Raw genomic sequence first — 18876 nt, 5'->3', positions numbered from 1 at the left:
TATAGTTCCATCTCTTTATGACTAGGAAAATTGTAAATGGACCATTTCTGCAGCTCTTTTTGTGTGCCAGTGAGGCAATTTTTAGCCACTGTCGATGGTGAAAGTTAATGATACACAATTTTTTCCCCTAATTTAATAGAATATTATTGATTGTGCTGAAAGTAATGGAATGACAGCGACACTGACATTCCAATCAAACATATTCACCACTATAGATAGCGGGAAATACAAAGGAGGGAGCTTTGGGCTTCAATAATGGACATATTGGAGGTAATTTCGTCCGCTGCTGTTTTAGATTTCCTTCGTTTTCATTTTCTCTTATTCCTCTCGCTCTCCCATCCTCGCCTTCATTATTTTTTTTTATCCCTCCTCCTTGCCGCTGATCTTTTATTCATTGCATGGCTAATGAAGCGCCTGATAGACTGTAGAACAGTGTGGATGATCCACAGCAGTTTATTTCCCTGCTATAGCTGGCAGAGAGCAGATGAGAGGCGTCCACAGGTAGGCAGTAGCGGCATCTTTAACCGCATACCCTGCAGATTTCATGCTTGCCTGCCTTTACAAAGGACTTTCATACTAGATATTTTCTTTTTCATTTTGAAAGAAAGAATACCAGACCCTTTACACCTGATAGTAACGTGCATTTCCGTTGATGAGATCTTATCAGATAGCACTTGACCGCATTGAAAGACAGAATTAGTCTCTGACTGCACGCCCACAGTCTTCTCAGTCTGGTTAACTCTAATCTGATTGGCTGGCTAATGCACAACATCCAGGAGTAAGAGCACACATTTATTTATTTTTGTTTATGTAATCAGTCCTCTTGTACTACAAGTTGTGTAACACAAGGTACCCTATATAGTAAGCACTTTTAAGTTTTCAAGGTTATGTAATCTTTGAAAGATAGAAGATGTATTAAAAACTGTGATTGGCTTAAAACAATCTCTAGTGTGATTGCTCTGTTAGTGCGGTTCATTTGAATAAGTGTGAAAGCTGCCATCAGAACCCTGAGCAACTCTGGTTCAGACTAGGCAATCAAACCAAGTGTGAAAGCACCCTAAGTGGTCGTTTCTTGGCTAGTTTAAGGTGCTGGTTATTAAAGGTCTGGATACTTGAGTCTACTATTTTTTGTCTTTTTACTGTATTTTTGATAAGAGACTTTTTTCGAAACAATGAAAACCTTACCAATCCCAAACTTTTTAACATAACATCATATAGGTGCACTGATTTTTTTCCCACCAGTGTCATTAAAGCGGTCCTATAATGCCCTTTTCACAAGATGTAAAATAAGTCTCTGATGTCCTCAGGGTGTCTGAAGTTTTAGCTAAAAATAGATATTTTTTATAGCATGTTAAAATTGTCACTTTTTGAGGGTGAGGAAAAACGCGCCGTTTTTGTGCGTGTTCCTTTAAATGCAAATGAGCTGCTGCTCGTGGCACAGAGGGCGGAGCTTCAAGAGCTGGTGTGTGTGTGTGTGTTAGCAGCTCCGATTACTTCACATAGACACACACTGAAAATTTCAAAAACTTTTTGCCTTTTATGTTCAAACCGGAGTCGGACAATGATGGAGAGATTTAAGAAGAAGTGACAACATGTAGAAACCAACAGGACATTTCTGAATGGTTAGTTGATGAATTTATGACATCAGCTGTGGAGTTAACTATCTTCTAGTCATTGATTAGCATATTCCGGGGTGGGGTTTCCAGGGGTGGGGTTTATGTAAATTTTAGGGTTAGTGATGTCACTAAATGTGAAGAAGCTCATAGTAGTCCCTACCAGCCGTTTGTTGCAGTCCTTAAAAAGCAATTTCTGTCAAAGTAAATATCTCCCTTTGCTTTGAACTTTTGAGCGTTTTGCAGATGTTGTTTATGCGCAAACAGCAACATTACACACTAACTAAAGTTAAAAAAGTGAAATCATAATCAACCACCCCTTTAAACGTATCTGAAGATCCTCAGCACTTCCCCCACCATGTTTTAAATCTCTCTACTAAGCTTTACACCTGTAGAGTTTATAGCAGGTAAGTCCGTGCAGGCAGACTCAACACATTTTAACTTTGACTGACGTTGTAAAGCTAAAGAGGCTATAGCGGCTAGAGCCTTATAAGGCTAAGGGCTTCCATGCTGCCAGAGGGTCCTAGTTCTCTCTGATAACTCATTGCTATTCACAGGGAGCCGCAGCGATAGGAAAACAAGAGTGGGCGTCAAGAATAGGATTGAGCGTCTTAGAGGGCACCTGCGCCAGGCGGATGCAGGTTGGGTTTAGCTGCGTATCTCTGTTGCCTTGAGAGCACATTGTTTTTTTGGGGGGGGCTGTTTAGGATTCCAGGGGAGCTTTTCTGTGATGAAAGGCTAAGTGGGATTTTGCCTCCTATCTCGGGTATTTCTCTGTGTAATGAAATGTTACTCCTCAACTGCATGTGGCTGAGTCTATAAGGTCATTGTAATGGTGTCTTGAAAACTTGTTTTGGATCCAAGTCGATGGGATAAATGGACTGCCTCTTCCGCCAAGCTTGCATCAGGCTTGTTCTTAGATGTGAAGTAACCCAACCAAAGAGTGGTAAATCTTAAACTTGAAGGGGATTGTAAAAATGATAATGTGGAGGTTTCTTTTGCATATAATTTAAAGGGGACCTATTATGGCCAATGTTACAAGATGTAATATAAGTGTCACGTGTCATATTTAGCAGATTTCCTCTGGTGAAATCCAGTCATTTCAATAGGAATCCACACAACATTTCCCCACACAGATTTGGCAACCGGTTCATTTGCTCACACTAATTTGCCACATTGTCCAACAGAAAGCTACTTGGTTAAAAATTGACTTATGTGTGAGCTGTGCTATTCTATTTTTTTGCCTGTGAAATTTCAGTAATATGACCGCACATTAAGTCTGTGTTAAGTTTTTCCCCCCTTCCCTTTTTATGATCTAAAAAGTGAAATACTGAGATTCAGATCACTTTGAAAAACAAACAAAAAATAACACCCAACATCTCCAACAAGTCAGATGATTTGAAGTGTAATAATAACCCAAAGTGTGCATAATAGTACAGCTTGTTAGCAAACACTCCTAATTAATTGGCTAATGTCATATAATTGTGTAGAAGATAAGTATTCATGCCTGCTGTGTAGAAAAGAAGAAAAAGACTGTAGATTCGTAGTCATGGCCATTATCATCGTTTCAGATTCAAGTGGTCATTTTCCTGACCACATGTTAGAGGCCTGAGCCGGCGTCCTGCTGTTAAAAAGATGTTGCCAAGCTGTTTTCTTTGATAACGAAAAGTTTTCAATCTGTCTAACAGGTGCTCTGACCTGGCGATCTCATTTATGAGAATCAGTTTGTGGCGAGCAGTGGAGAGTGGCCAAGATCCAAGATCTACAGGCCTAATTACCCAGCTGCCGCTGAAGATTTTTTAATTTCCTATAACTGAAAAAGATTGAAACATTCCTGCACCTGTTTTTAATGGCAAATCTGTGTTTTCCATCTGTCATTCAGAGGCTTTCTTCACTGCCTTTCCTCAACATGATTGACCAAAGATTTGGAGTAGTTGTCTATGTGAAATCACAGTTCATTTCAGAGCTGCTCAAATAATCGTTAAAAGATTGCGATATCGATTCAAACACCCCACACAATCTCATTCCTAAATGACAATGATTCGCTTGTGTCTGTTAAACCTTTGACGAATCTGGGTTGAGCCAAAGAGAGCGGTTGTCATGTTCAGTATAGGTATGCAACAGCTTTTCAACCACGCAGTTTTGTTATTTCTGTGTTACAAATGTTCATATTATCACAGAAGTACTGAGATAAAAGTTTATAGTTCGGACATAAACAGTAGCGATCAAAATAGAGTAAGGCCCAATCCCAATTCTATTTTATACCCCTTCGCCTACCCCTAACCCTTCGCCTACCTCTTACCCTTGCCCCTTGAAACAGAGTGGCAAGGCGTAGGGGTGAAAATATTCTCCTAAGAAATGGGACACCACTACTACACCGTTACACGTCATTATACGTCGTTGCTAGCGCCTAGGAGATGCGCCAATGTTTATCACAAACTTCCAAGATGCCGTCGTCAGCTGTAGTCTTGCGTGAGTTACAGCTATTTTTTTGCATTTTTTTTCTGAAGTTCACAGAAAACAACGGAGATGACGATATCTTCGACGCCTAATGCTGCGTTCACACCAAACGCGAATAGAGCGTCTAGCGCGAGTGATTTCAATGTTAAGACGCGTTTACGCGCGTCTGGAGGTCTTGCGGTGCGAATGAGGCGTTTAGCGCGGCGCGGTGGACGCGAATTCGCTTCATTCGCGCGTCCACTTCGCTTCAAACTTTTGCTTTTTACACGCGTCATATTGTTAACGAACTTTAGCGATTTTTTTTGCAACCGTTTATTTGAATAACATGACCGTAAATATGAACACAAGATTGAATGTGACATAAAGAAAATGATTATTGGCAGTCATGTTGCCTCTGTAGCCGGTGTATGCAGGTACATTTCTCATACCCCTTCGTTTTAAGTGTGGTCCCGAAAAATCTTCGTTTCAAGGGCTATCTGGCCCTTCCCCTTACCCCTACCCCTACAACCAAAAGAGAATCGAGACAACCCTACCCCTTCACGGGAACGCGCAAAACGGAGGGGTAGGGCCAAGGGGTAGGGGCAAGGGGTGAATTGGGATTGAGCCTAAATCACCTATTGAAAGTAACATGACGCTTCAAATAACGATTGTACAGATTACATTGTTATGCCACCAGGTGGCGTCAAGTCAAGTCAAGTCATCTTCATTTATATAGCGCTTTTAACAATGTAGATTGTTCCAAAGCGGCTATATTGCGACAAGTGACTTAAAAATGTATGTCATTGAATCATTCATTGAGATTTGTTCAAAAATGCTCATTCTTCCAGTTATGAAACAAGTATTGAGTCACTGAATCATTCACTCAAACCGATTTTAAAGTAATTAATTCAAACTGCAGCGATTAACATTTTGTCAGAACCTCTAGTGAATACTTATTTTGTTTAGTTGTCTGTTCAGAATCGTGATCTCAGTTTGAAACAAAAAAAAAATTATTCTCAATTTAACCAGAATCGTACAGCTCTAGTTCATATCCGTAGCTTGACCGCTTTGGAATGGTTTTATTTGCTTATACGCACAATAAGGGACAGCCTGATCCTGGATCGGTGCTCCCAGTCGTGTTTGGTTTGTGAATTCTGGCCTAGACTGCAGAGGAGGAAAGCCTCGCAGAGGGTGTGGGCCGTATTCCTCCTCCACCGTGAGAGGAGTTTTAATGAGCGCACAGCCGATGCATGTCCTGCGCATTCATAAATAGCTCTCCACCCCCGTCAAACTCCCTTCATCCTCCATCCATCGGCCCACGGTGCTGGTATCAAAATCCAGCAAACGTTGTAAAACAGTAACATCAACCCACAGAGGGAACAAGGAGTTCCTTCGCTGCCTGGCGCATGTCACTCTGACATTTAACAGAATTATCCATGCTCAACCTAAACGCATGTCCGCATTGAGGATGGATATTTAACCCGTTTGAACTTTTCAAGAAAGGTAAATGTGAAGTTTAAACTTCTTGAGACATGTGATAAATCATGTGCCGCAACTTGTTCATCCTGTTATTTTAGACTTTTAAATAAATCGGAGATGGTCTTAATACAAATTTCACCATATTTTATTAAAATCCAGACCCCTAAAGCCAATTTCCTCTGAAACCCTCCACCTCCGACACGCTAAAACTATTCTGAGAGTTGTCATGATAGATATATACGGTTTCATTTGGGTGCTACCGAGTAATAGATTGGGAAAGAAATTTTGGGTTTGCTCATGCTTCAGATCGAAATTTGTGTTTGTAGCATTTTCGTAAGGTTCATTGATTTTCTTCTTCTTCTTTCTTTTCCTTCTCATGCTAGTGTTTTATTACCTTGCTTTGTATTCTTTCCAGCACATCAGATACTTTGCTGTCTCGCATAGCTTTCATCAAGCTAAGACACCTACAAAAAGAGAGAGAGAGAATAAGGAGACTGCTTTACACGTAATTCCTTTCTATTCAGGTCTTTATATTGTTAGCATGGATTGCAGGGTGGCTCATTTTAAAACCTCTAGTGTATTTTTATCTGTCGAGCACAAATGGCCTCGTCAGGTCATGCTTTTAAATAAAAACGTGCAATTATATGACCATAATTTGCTATAATTAAAGCTCGAAAATTGATATGAGCAAAGAACATCAACAAAGGAGATGTAGTTCACGTACATTCATCACTAATTTATGAGGATATCTTGTTTTAATTAATTCATAATTGCTTTGGAAACTTGGAGAGCTCACCACCGTTACTTTTCCCTAAATAATTACAACCATGTCACCCAATGGGATGTTTTAGATTGGTAATTGGAATTTGATTTAAGTGACTTTTTAAATATTTCAAGCCCAAAGAATAAAACGTAATAGAACATTTAAAAAGACTGAACATTTAATACCCTGGTAGGTCTGAGCAATTATGGGGAGTGTTAAATTTGATTTGCCAATATTGGTGAGGAGTAATAAGAAGACTAATAACAATGGAAATAGGTTTGGTTTATCTTTACCGGCCACAGGCAGTGCGGATGTGTATGACACATTCTGTGCGGTGGAATATCAGAGCTTCCTGCATTTCCTGCGGGAACGTAAAACCATTTAGACATTTGCTGTTGCTTGGAAATTGCTTTGATGTGGTCAGATCTTTGCCATCTAACCAGGCTGGGAAATGTTCAAATGCCGAAATGCTGTCGGAAAGCATTTTTTGAAGCTGTTGTTTCTGCGAGTTACAGCAGTAACTGTGTGTGATTTTGTTTTTTATGCTTCCCAAACTAGTTAAGTCAAATCCCACCCAGCTGACGATTTAATTGGTCAAATCAATCACGCAGTAATTGCAACAAACAGTAATGCTATCAACCGACTATCACTTCACTGAGGTTAAGGTTAGTAATTGTTTCAGTGTTGTGTAGAAAATTGCACTGTGATTGACATGACTGATGAAATCGTCTGAATTGGCTGTGTGGTGGATTTTTGAACTTGTTTGGAAAAATGTATGCTAGTAACTGTACTAGTACATTTTGCTAGCATAAACATCAAATTAAAAGTTGTTTTCCTAAAGTAATGTTTACAGTTTAATGATGTATATATTTTTACCACACATATTGCAAGTAATTAGCATCAATAAAAGTATAGGTCTATTCCAGTGTTGGAGAGTAACCAACTGAAAATTAGCGACACTGCTAACTCATCTGCATTTCTAAGTAGCGCCATTGCAGCTCAGCTATTTTCAAATCAGTCTACTATAGGTGTTCCTTTGTAAGCTATGTTTTAGCAAGTAAGAGTGTAGCATGACAAAAAATAACTACAAAAGTATTTTGAAATTAGCTTGACTGCAGTTGAACTACTTTAGCGTGAGAAGCTAATGTAGTCTATGCTGTGCTATGCTAGGTTGCAAAGTGTACAGTCAAATGATGGTGCTTTGAAGATTGTATTTACGAGTTGGGAAGTCATAATAATCATATCAGGTGCATTCAAATTACTTTGGTGCGAGCTAGATGATGTATCTTTTCGACAAATAATACAGCAGGGGTTTTTTTACTCTGGTGTGTTACTTTTTTTGTTGTTACTCAATTTACAGTTTGAAGGTGCTGCAAACTGGATCGTTATGTATTCGAATCATAATATATAATTCTAATTGTACAATATCATCATGTATTTTACATACTTATATAATATTACCCTTATGAAAAAATTAACCATGGTTTTAATATCGTAAAAGTGTAGTAACCATCTCTTTTTGGCGGATTGATTACCACTAACAAATGCCATGTATATATGTATTAATTTATATATATATATTTTAACCATGGTTTGTTTTATTTGTAGTAAGTCAAATTTCCCACTGCATGAATTTCATACTGCCATTTATTCTCAGAAGCTTTCCCACTAATATTTATGACTTTTTAGTGATGTTCATGTTCATTCAACTAAATAAATATGATCTTTCCCACATGAACGCACCATAAGCAACATAAAGACATGCTAGAATTGTTGATTGACATTTGTTCTGAACTTCTGAATGCCAGACTTTTGTGTCTCTGTCTGTAAGGCCGTTTCTAGCTTAAATTCTAAAGCCTTTGCTGATAGAGTCTCTTGTTCCAAAGCTTTAATTGCAGATCTGTCGACAGTGAGAGACTGCGAGAAAGAAAGATGACAGATTTCAACAATCATCTCTCGAGAGTGGATGAATTCAGGGATTGAGCATGTATCCTTCCTTAATTCTCTTTGCTGAAAGACGTACCACCCCCCACTTGTTACGAATACCCTTTAGAATGAGTCGAGCCCCTGGATCACGTCTTTAAGTCCGACCCCATATCTGTCTATCCCACCTAATTGAATTCCGTAAAATTAGAAGATCCGTCTGCCAGAAAGCCTGCTTGCTTTATTTCCCATCAGCGGGTGAAGAACACATGGGGTTTGATGGCGGAACCCTGATGTGCTCCTTGCCCGTCTTATCTCTTCTTTTACCTTTCAGAATTAGTTAGGAAGACGGAGAGAGAGCAGTTCCTTGTGTAGCTGCTCTGCGAGGAGACGTCAGGGGCGGAGCGGCTCATGATGATTTCACAGCTGTCTGTGGAATAATTGAAGAGCGTGTGCTTGTGGGCATGTAGAGAGAACTACATGTGGTGGTGGTGTAGACTCATAGTTCTGCATGTCTTCTGCCTTTTGTTGCTGCTTTTTGTCCCAAAGGTATGTCTAGTATAGTATGTGTGTGTATATGTATGTGCACCCCAGTGGGAAAGAGAAGAGTCAAAGCCCCTTCTCTCTTGGGTGCTTTTGCGCTAGGAGAGAGCAGACCCTGTGTTGCATTATTCATAAAGTTATTTCTGGCGAGTGCTATTGACAGGGCATGGTGTTGTGCTCTATCTCGTCACATTCGGAGAGGAGAATGAAGCCCAGGTTGAGATTGTGATCCGAATAGCCACTCCAGAATCAGGATTTAATAGCAAATAGTGGACTTGAAGAACTGTGACTCTGCAAGGGCTGAGGGAGCCACAGGCTCAGGTTGGCACAGGACCTAGAATTAGTAATAATGACTATACATATACATATACATATATATATATATATATATATATATATATATATATATATAAAACACACACACACACACACACACACTACTACTACTACTACTACTAGCTACTATATTAACTAGTTGAAACAGTAAGTAATAAAATAGGAACACATAATCAAATTATGAGCAATAGCACAAATAAATACAACAGAACAAACATATAAATGAAATAAACAGTGCTTTTCAGGTTTTTCATGTAGATTTAAACGTGATTTTCAGTTACAGATATTTTATCTAATGTATAACTCTATAGCCTAACTAGATCAACCTTTATTGAAGTTAATCAGTGAAGAGCAGTTAAAAATGCATAAATAATGTTTTGAAATGTTGAAAATATAAAACGTTAAATTCTGTTATTTGAAATGATTTAAAAAATGAACAGATAGGCCTACTTTAAATGTGAAATTAAACTCGCCAGGAGGTAGCAGCAAGTCACTGTTAATGATTGAGTCATTGAGATTCAACCGATTCATTCAAACGGCTGATTCACTCCGGAACGAAGCATTTTGAAGTCTTAATGAGTGAGTCATTGAATCATTGATTCAGCTTATTCGTTCAAAAAGCTGATTCATTCAGTAAAGATGCACCGTCGTGTGTTGCTCAGAGGCGCAAAACAGTGCTGGAGACTTTGTTTGGAACCATTTTCATTGGCGGAATAGAGCAAAACAGGCGATTTGATGTCTAAAATGTAAGTCACTTTATATAAACGTGTAGGCTACGTTGTATAAAATCAATGTCACATTTGTAATCATGCTTATATTTGGAGAAAAACGGCGCTCTTTGTGAAATATTGGTTAACTATATTAAATAATATAAATATATAAGACATACAGGGGCATTTTTGCCCCTTATCTTGAATCCGGGGGCACTCTAAATGTATTTTAATAGACTAAATTGCTGTAAAAATGTTCACTCTAAATGTGCACGCGCGCTAGTCAAATCAACTAGGCTACATCACGTGTGTATGCGTGCACTCAATGGGTGTGTTTTTGTAAAGTGAGGGACATACTCGATAATGTCAGATCAGATCGTTAAATCAATCAATTATCATGGTCATGCGCAAATAAATATAGCAACTGGAGCTACTATTGTATCCAGCTCCAGTTATTCAGGCTTCAGTCCACGACACCACATACTCGTACGGTACAAGTGGCCATGTCAGAAAACTTGATCTCAATGAGATGTGGCACTTGGCTAAAACAGGCTCCTGGCACATTTAGCATAAGGTAGTCGCTAAATAACAACAGAAAAGCACAGAGCCTGTACACCATTTGGCCTGCAACACAAACATTAACATTGAGTGAGTGTGTAGAAGTTCTCTGTTTCACACAGACTGCTTTTATCAACAAACCCTCACACGGCTCACTGGTCCCCTAATCCCCAAATCCGTACTCTACTCCTTTTATTTATGTTTTAAGTCTCTGTGACTGGGTTTTTGCGTCCGTTACAATTCTCCCATGTTTACAGAGTCTTCAGAGAATGTCGTCAGTACAGCTTAATCTAGTTTAAAGAGCTGGAACCCCCATCAATTCCTAACCCCCCCCCCTCCAAACAACTCCACCCAAGACCCAACAATGAGATGACTGTGGGGAAAGAGAAGAAACACTATGCCCACGCTGAAAGAACAAAGAAAGGGGCGTAGAATGCAGATCTGGCCAATCACGAAAGATATTACATAAGAAAAAGTGCAGACTGTGCTCTGACCGCTTTTATGCTCCAGCTTTTTTTTTTCCTATTGAATCGGGACCTAGAAATGTTCTGAACATAATCATATCTTTCCCATGTCGATCACTTAGACATGTTTTACATAATGTGAACAGATAATATTGGGCCTGTGTCTCCATTCAGGAGAATTAAATCTTGTGTGTCTTTCTCGTAGAGCCACATGTTGATAAAAGATGGGAAATGAGAAACGTGTTGTCTCCGACAGCCCTGAGGATGCGTTATTGCAGTCACCCTAATCTAAAATAACACGCTGTAATGTATGGAATTTATGTGCCACCTTAAGATCCACATAATAGACGATTTAGTGCACACGCCATAAAGCAATAACAGGGCAGATTGAGTTTATGAAATGCAATTTTTCATTCTGCTTTCTGGAGCTGTGAGTAGAAAAGAATGTCTTACGCTGAAATGCATGCCATATCTCTGCAGTGGCCACTAACAAGGGTGATTGCATTGCCAGGGTTTAGTGTGTGTGTGTGTATTTATGTGCGGGGGATGTAATCAGTGTGTTTTGATCCTCGTTCAATGGAATGTAAGTGTTTGACGCTGAAAGTGCAGCAGTTGATCAGGCAACTAGAAGAAGCCAGTCTAGTTTAGGGGGGTTGTAACCCAGTCAGACAAGTCAGTATTGTTTTTTGTTGGTTTAAAATCATAGTTTTTGTCTTTTGAAAAAGAAAATAGCCTTTTAGGCAATTTTACCTGGACTAAAACAACATAATTATAGTGTGTGTGTGTGTGTGTGTGTGTGTGTGAGAGTGTACACTGTGCGGCCAAAAAAAAGAAAAACAGTCTTTGTTTGAATTTAAATAGGCAAATGCTTAAGAGTCTATGATTGGATCAGTGATTATTATGTTTCTTGCATGTTATATGTTTGGCAACAGTTCTTCTAACCCTAATTAATGGAGTGTGTAGCTTTTCATTTCTTAAACAACCATGTAGGAAGACACATCATGGCCATATTCCAGGATCACAATGTCAAGATTAATCAGACTGTTGGGAGGAAGCATGAAGACTAATTTTCACACATGAATTGGCACCTCTGAGTCCAGACCTTCAATTCATTGAAAGTCTTTGGGATGTCCTGGAGGAGACTTAACAGAGCGCTCGACTCTTGCATTGTCAATACAAGATCTTGACCAAAAACTAATGCACCTCTTGATGGAAATAAAAGTTGTGATGTTATTTCCATCAAGAGGTGCATACATTTTTGGTCAAGACATTGTCATCCTGGAATATGGCAATTATGTGTTTTCCTACGCGGTTGTTTAAGAAATGAAAAGCCACACACTCCATCAATTAGGGTTAGTAGAACTGTTGCCAAAGATAACATGCTAGAAACATCATAATATCTAATCCTAACCCCACCTCCATGCCTAATCCTAAACCTACCTATATTGAGGGGTGGGGGTGTGTGGTAATAATAATCTGGCTGGGGTCAGAATTCGGCACACCGGTCTCTCCTCATCTTCTAAAGTGCAACCAGTCCGCCTACTCACAGCATACAGGTAATGAACGGTGTGGTCGCGGTCATGCAGGCAGGGGTGGACAAGGGTGGGAGTGAGGTGGCGTGAAAGCGGTCAGTCAAAGCCAAGCTTACGCAGCGCTGCTGACGAGGTCCTCTTGTTAGTCTGGATGCACAATCAATCATTTAAAGGTGCCTGTGCGCTGTCGGAGAGCTTTCAATCACGCCTCGCACGCGCAGCTACGAGCAGACCCGGGGAGCTTCTCAATCACGCGCTCTCAGCCGGCCTATTTCAACAACTTATATGCATGTGCGATCATAAGATCCTCCAGATGGGTTCTTTTACATTTCTTGCTGCGATCATGTCTGCTCTTATGACTCATCCGCGTCCTCCCACCACTCCAAAAACACACACACACACACACACACACGAGGCGCACAATCGCTCTCCCCCTCGCCGCACTCTGGAGGCAGGAAGCGCGCGGCCTTGGTGAGGGGAAAATACTGATGATATTGGACACAAACTGCGAGGTGCTTAAGGCTTCTGCGACAGATGAAATGAAAGCGGTCGTGATGCCTTATGTTTGCTTGCTGTTTATAGCTCGCTTTGTGACACAGACAGGTCTGACCTCCGAGGCGGAGAATGCAGACGGTTTTGTGAAAACCGTCATTTTCAATGCTACGATCTTACGCCTCCTCTCCTGCTAAGCCCTGTCGGAACTTGAATTGCGTGACATTGATTGGCCACCTCACAGCGGAGGCGCTCATCCATACTCGCTGACCATGTGTTTCACGCCATTCCAACATAGGCTCATGGAACCTTTTCACAGACTGTGATGATGTGTTTCCACAGTTATTAACATCGTAAATCTAGCAGTGTTTTTTAAATTTAACATGCATTTATAACACTATACTTTGGGTTGTGCATTCAATTACAGAAAACTAGTCTAGTTAACGCTGTTGTTTGGGTGTTTGCAATACAACGGCAGAGGCTTATTTGACATATTTTTCTCTTCTGTCCACTGTAATCAATCTCTCATCATTTTTTCCCTCTTTTGGAAAGTCATAGAAACTAGGGCTGCACGATATATCGTTTTAACATAGTCACATCACAGGATGTGTGGTGTCAAGTATAGGGATAATAGGTGATCGGTTCCGGTTCGGAATTGCTTGTGATTCTCTGATTAATTGCAAAGTTTAACCCTCATAGAGTGAAAGTTTATCATTTGCATGTGTTTTTAAGTCCTGTCAGTTTAAACATCAAGCGCAAGAAGACTGGCACAGACAGCACGTGAACACCAAATTCAGGTCTCCTCCTCTGAGCTTGAACGGACACGTGCACGCAAGTCAAAATCTCGGCGAGTGCCCTCTCAAACACAGTCGGTTAGGCTATGTGTTGTAAACAACAGAGAAATAAAAGGATGTGTATCATTATATAGGATCCGTTCATTTGTCTTAAAGTGACAGCAGCCTAATATTCCTGCTGCTGTCTGTCACCAATTTTAATCAAACAACAAAAGAGAAAGAGAAAATAACTTTTGTAGCTTTAACAAAGATAAACTGAATTAACTAATTCATTAATTATATTTAATTTATACTACGCATTATTTCACATTTGATTAGGCTATTCAATGTCTATACCTAAATACAGTTAGATTTACCTGAAAAACATAAAGCAGGTATAATTTATCTATGCTCGTAATTTGTTTATTATTTTCTATGCAGATGCACTATCCCAAATCACCTCAATCATCCCAGAATGATTAATTCTTTATTCAAATTATCTGGTGAAATTGTTTTCATATCGCAGAAAAACAAAATATCGCAATGTTAGTTTTTTCCAATATCCTGCAGCCCCAATAGTAATGCTATCATGTTTTTTTTTTTTTTTTTTTTGGAGTTTATGGGAACAAAAAATAATATTCATTGTATTTTCTGTTCACTACTATAGAGGTTTACCCAACTATGCCGACTTCTGCTTCTGAGAACCCTGGAAATGTGAAAAGGGTCCATTGGAAAAAACCTACATGTTTTCAAACCTCCATAAACGTATCATGCAATTCACTGCATTTTCCAGCTGAAATGAACACTAGAGGCAGTAAAACACCAACGACTTTAACTCCTATTCACATACATTATGCTTATGGGGCAAGTTCAGTTCCTTGCAAAATGTTATGACCCCAAAACGCTTTTACCATGCATGATTTGTAAACTAATACATTTTGACATTTGACATTCACATAACCAGCTCCATATGCACAGCATTTTTGATGTAGTAAACCTGTTCTGAAGCTCAACTGGTACACATTTCAATTGTGATGCGGATTCAGGTTCATCTGTTTCGGATAAAACTGAACGTGGCGTTATATTAGCATATTTGAAATAAAATAAGTTTTGGTGTATTTTATGTCAGTTATCTTCATTTTATTTCAAGTAATGAAAATGTTTTCTTTTTTCTTTTTCGTTTTAGTTAACTAATAACTATGAAGCGCGCTTTTAGCGCCACTCACTGGAAAATTCACTTTGAATTTGTTGCAATATGTGCAAGAAGCAATGTCATATCAAAGCCTGCGTTGATTTATTCCAATCAGCTCCGTCACATTTATTAAACAAGATCAAATCAATAAGATCAGCTTGCGCTTTTATTGCAGATCTAATTAAGCAGTTTGAGACCAGGGTGGGATTCGCTGGCAGAGACGGGGCGAATTTGGCCGCGAGTACGACAACAGAAGGAGTGTGCGCGTCTGTGTTTGCAACATGCACACATCACTGATCCGTTGAACTCATTAAAAGTGACGTTTATTAATTTCAAAGGCCTTTTGAACCTCATAAAAAGACAATTGAGTGTTTTGAGTGCTGTTCGATGATCGGTGCCCTCTCATTTCCTATTACGGCAGCTGGTCTTCAGCGGTTAATAAACTCATGGAGATTTGTGACATACTGCGGTAAATGTGCTTCTTAGGCTGGCTCGGTACATCTTACCATAATTTATTTTTTTTAACAGCTCTAAGAGGCCCGAGTCTTTAATGAGGATTAAACAATGTCATATGCTCTGACTAATGAGAGCATTTTTACACTTTTCTTTGATTTCTCTGGCCTGAAATGGTAATTGGGTTTAGTGTTAATCTAAAACATTAGCTACAGCCGAACGGGGCTCTTCGGCCAGGAGAATGCTAATGCCAGCTCTCATTTCCAATCTGTAAAAATCACAGTGACATTGGACATTGCATATATTAGCTTCACCAGAGGCTAGCCATTGTTTGAAGTGGGACTTCAAATAAATCACGGCCCGCTAGGCACATAGACAACCAACAAGCACGACTATGGTGTCTGACACATTATTAGACTTAAAAGTGACTAAAGAGCAGCTTTGTTAGCAGTGACAAACCTATCTCGGAAATTGGAGAGAAAGTGAAAAACAGTAAGGCTAGTGTGCTTTTTAGCTGGGCTGTTTTAGCTTAGCACAGCAGTGTAGCGTTAGTGTGCCTACATGCTAGATTTCTGTGAGTATGGTACGTTTCATACAGTAGATGGGGGGAAAAGGAAGGTTTGTAATCATTGTCAAGTTGCACTTTTGGAAAGCCAGTTTTCTTTATTTCAAACCCAAATCTGTGAAACTCTGTGTGTGTGCCCTGTGAAAAAGAAGTGTGCACTTGTATAGTGTACCAGTTTTTATCTTAGATATTGCAGTTCACTTTCTCCTGAGACAATACATAATATGAATATGAAAACTGAGATAAGACAGCTTTTAAGCATAAAATAACCTTAGCAGCAAGTCTCTATTTGACAGAGTTAAAGGAATAGTTCACTTCAAAATAAAAATTATGTCATCATTTACTCACCCTCAAGTTGTTTCAAACCTGTATGAATTTATTTCTTCTGCTGAAGATATTTTGAAGAATGTCGGTAACCAAATAGTTGATATGGAAGTCAATGGGGTCCATCAACTGTCTGGTTACCGACATTCTTCAAAATATCTTCATTTATGTATGTCATCTTTCCGTCATCTACCTCGTCTACTTGTGACCCAATCGACCAAAACGCATCTTTATACCAGGTGTAAACAGGGCCAAAGATTAGCCAGTAGCTTCCAGAATACACTCGCGTATTAACATGAAAGTGTTATTTCAAGCGTTATGATTAGCTTTGCTTTAAAAGCTTTGTTACATTGAGGTTCCAAGATAACCGACTCCGGCTTGCACGCTAACATGCGTGTGTGATTACAAATCTCATAAAAGACCCAAAAGATGTGAGACCTGGGGATAAAATATAAAGCCCAATCATGAAGCTATAAAGTCTAATTTTTAAAGGATACAGCAATAACTTCCCTCAGCAGGGCTGACTTAAGTTTCTCTTTCAATGGCTATTTATCTGGGCCTCGCAGATGGGAGGCACTTAAAACCCATTATTTTACACTAAGCAGTGGCTGCCCCTTTATTTTCTTTCTGCCGGGCTCATGTGGCCTGGCGCCAGAAGGATATGATTCCCTATTTTCTCCTGACAGCACGGCTCTAGTGGCATGCCATGCTCTGGACTATTTCAGCGTTAACAGAAATGCTGATGACAACATGAGGCCATCTTAATCCTGTTTGCATCTTCATTTGGCTCAGACCTGTAGCCTGCACTGACTGAACTATAGCCGACCCACCCAACTGGTCATTTCAGCCACCTGAGGATCCAAAAGCAAGCAGGAGGAGGATTTTCTTGCTCTGATGCAATCTTTTATGCCGACGTAATGGGCGTTAGGTATTCTTTTCTGATGCCATAATATAACATAACAAACATAATTAGTCAAGATATTATGTAATTTATTCAATTCATTGTTTTTATTGATTGACAGTCCTAACTAAACCATATTTATGTTGATGCACCTTAAGTTTTCTTTACCAGAGCGAGCTGAAGTTTGTATCCTGTTTAGCAAGATCTAATAGCATGCTAATATTCAAACAAAAGGAGTGTTTCCATGGAAACCATCTTTTAGTATTCTCTGTCCACAGTGACCCTGGACGTTTAATGTAACTCAATGAATGAGATAGTTTCCCATTTATGGTTTTGAGGATGCAGCTGTATTCACAGGTGAATCCTATTTTCTCAGCATGTTTTGATGGATTCATTTTACCACATGCACAAAGCACTGGCACAAATGATCATAGCGTCACTCACAAGTGAGAATGCTTCCACGTTCTTCAGACATGTGACTTATGACTTTCAGCAGTGCTATTGTTTAAATCTTTTAATATATTGTATAATGTGTGACTGGGCTCCAAAATTATAAAAATTTGGTAAATTATGGGTGTTTTTTCAATCTACTCATTTCCAGTATAAATTGGAAACTGCGTGTTTCAGCCTTACATGCAGCACTTTTGGACTATTTCAGCTCATTTTAAATGATCAAGAAAAAAATAAGGTTCTATTTGTTTGCATTTGTTAATCATCATAAAGTCATCATAATGAAACAATGAACATTAGTTCAATTGACAACTCTCTGAATTGATAGATCAGTGCTGTGAGCATGTAAGATATGCTGCTTCTGCATAAATAGACATACATAAATCCTGTAGCAGATCTAGGCAGGTGGAGCTGGGGGAGGTGGACGGGTTCAGAGGAACTCTGAGCGCTGCATGGCTACTGAACCAGACTATTTAAATCTTGAGCAAGCAATCTCATTGGCCAAAGGATTAGCAGAGGCCAATCATCTTGTGCCATGTGGTAATGATGTGATTGCTTACATATTGCATGTAAAGGAGCGATCGGCCTACGCCCTCTAGAGTTTCATGACTGAACTAGATATTTACTTATTTATTACGTTAACATTTTTTACAGCATTTATTAAAAAGGTGTTTTATGTTCTCTAAGGCTGCATTTACTTGATCAAAAAATACAGTAATATTGTAAACTATTATTACAATTATTTTATTTTTTTCTATTTTAACATTTTGATATGTCATTTATTCTTGTGATGGCAAAGCTGTCCAGGCTTCAGTATCACATGACCCTCCAGAAATCATTCTAATATGCTGAAACATTTCTTATCATTGCTGAAAACTGTTGTGCTGCTTAATATTTTTGTGGAAACCGTGATACATTTTTTTTTTTTTTTTTCAGTATTCTTTGATTAATAAAATTTGATCTAAAATTACTGACCCCAAACATTTGAACAATTTTGTAGATTAATGTTAAAAATGTATTTTAACAGATAAACAAATTGAACCTTACTGTAACATTTTACCAAAATAACTAACATTTATTTACAGTGTTATTGCAACTACAATACATCAGTGCAAAGCACTTTTGCAAGTGAACATTTAACCTTTTGCATCAAGAAACATTTGAAAATCAAGTGTCAGTCGTGTGCATCTGGTTTTGTCCCTCTTACCTTAAAGCATGAATATGTTTGGTGCAGCACGAGCTGGAATTGCATCATTGCTTTCCGATATGTGCTTGTTTTTACAACCCGGGCCGGAATAATTTGCAGACTCAGCACAATATGGCCGTACCTCATGCTGCTGAGGGCTTGTTGATCCAGAACAGCGGC

General features: G+C 39.2%; 1 protein-coding gene across 2 annotated transcripts in view; it reads left to right on the top strand.

The window, feature by feature from the left end:
* The window catches only part of ntrk3a (neurotrophic tyrosine kinase, receptor, type 3a), a 205068-nt gene that overhangs the window by 9256 nt on the left and 176936 nt on the right, over positions 1 to 18876 (top strand). The window lies entirely within an intron of this gene.

The sequence above is a fragment of the Rutilus rutilus genome (genome assembly GCF_951802725.1).
Source record: "Rutilus rutilus genome assembly, chromosome: 23".
NCBI classification, from domain to species: domain Eukaryota; kingdom Metazoa; phylum Chordata; class Actinopteri; order Cypriniformes; family Leuciscidae; genus Rutilus; species Rutilus rutilus.
The sequence above is the reverse complement of the archived record's forward strand: the minus strand, read 5'-3'. Positions and strand labels throughout refer to the sequence as shown.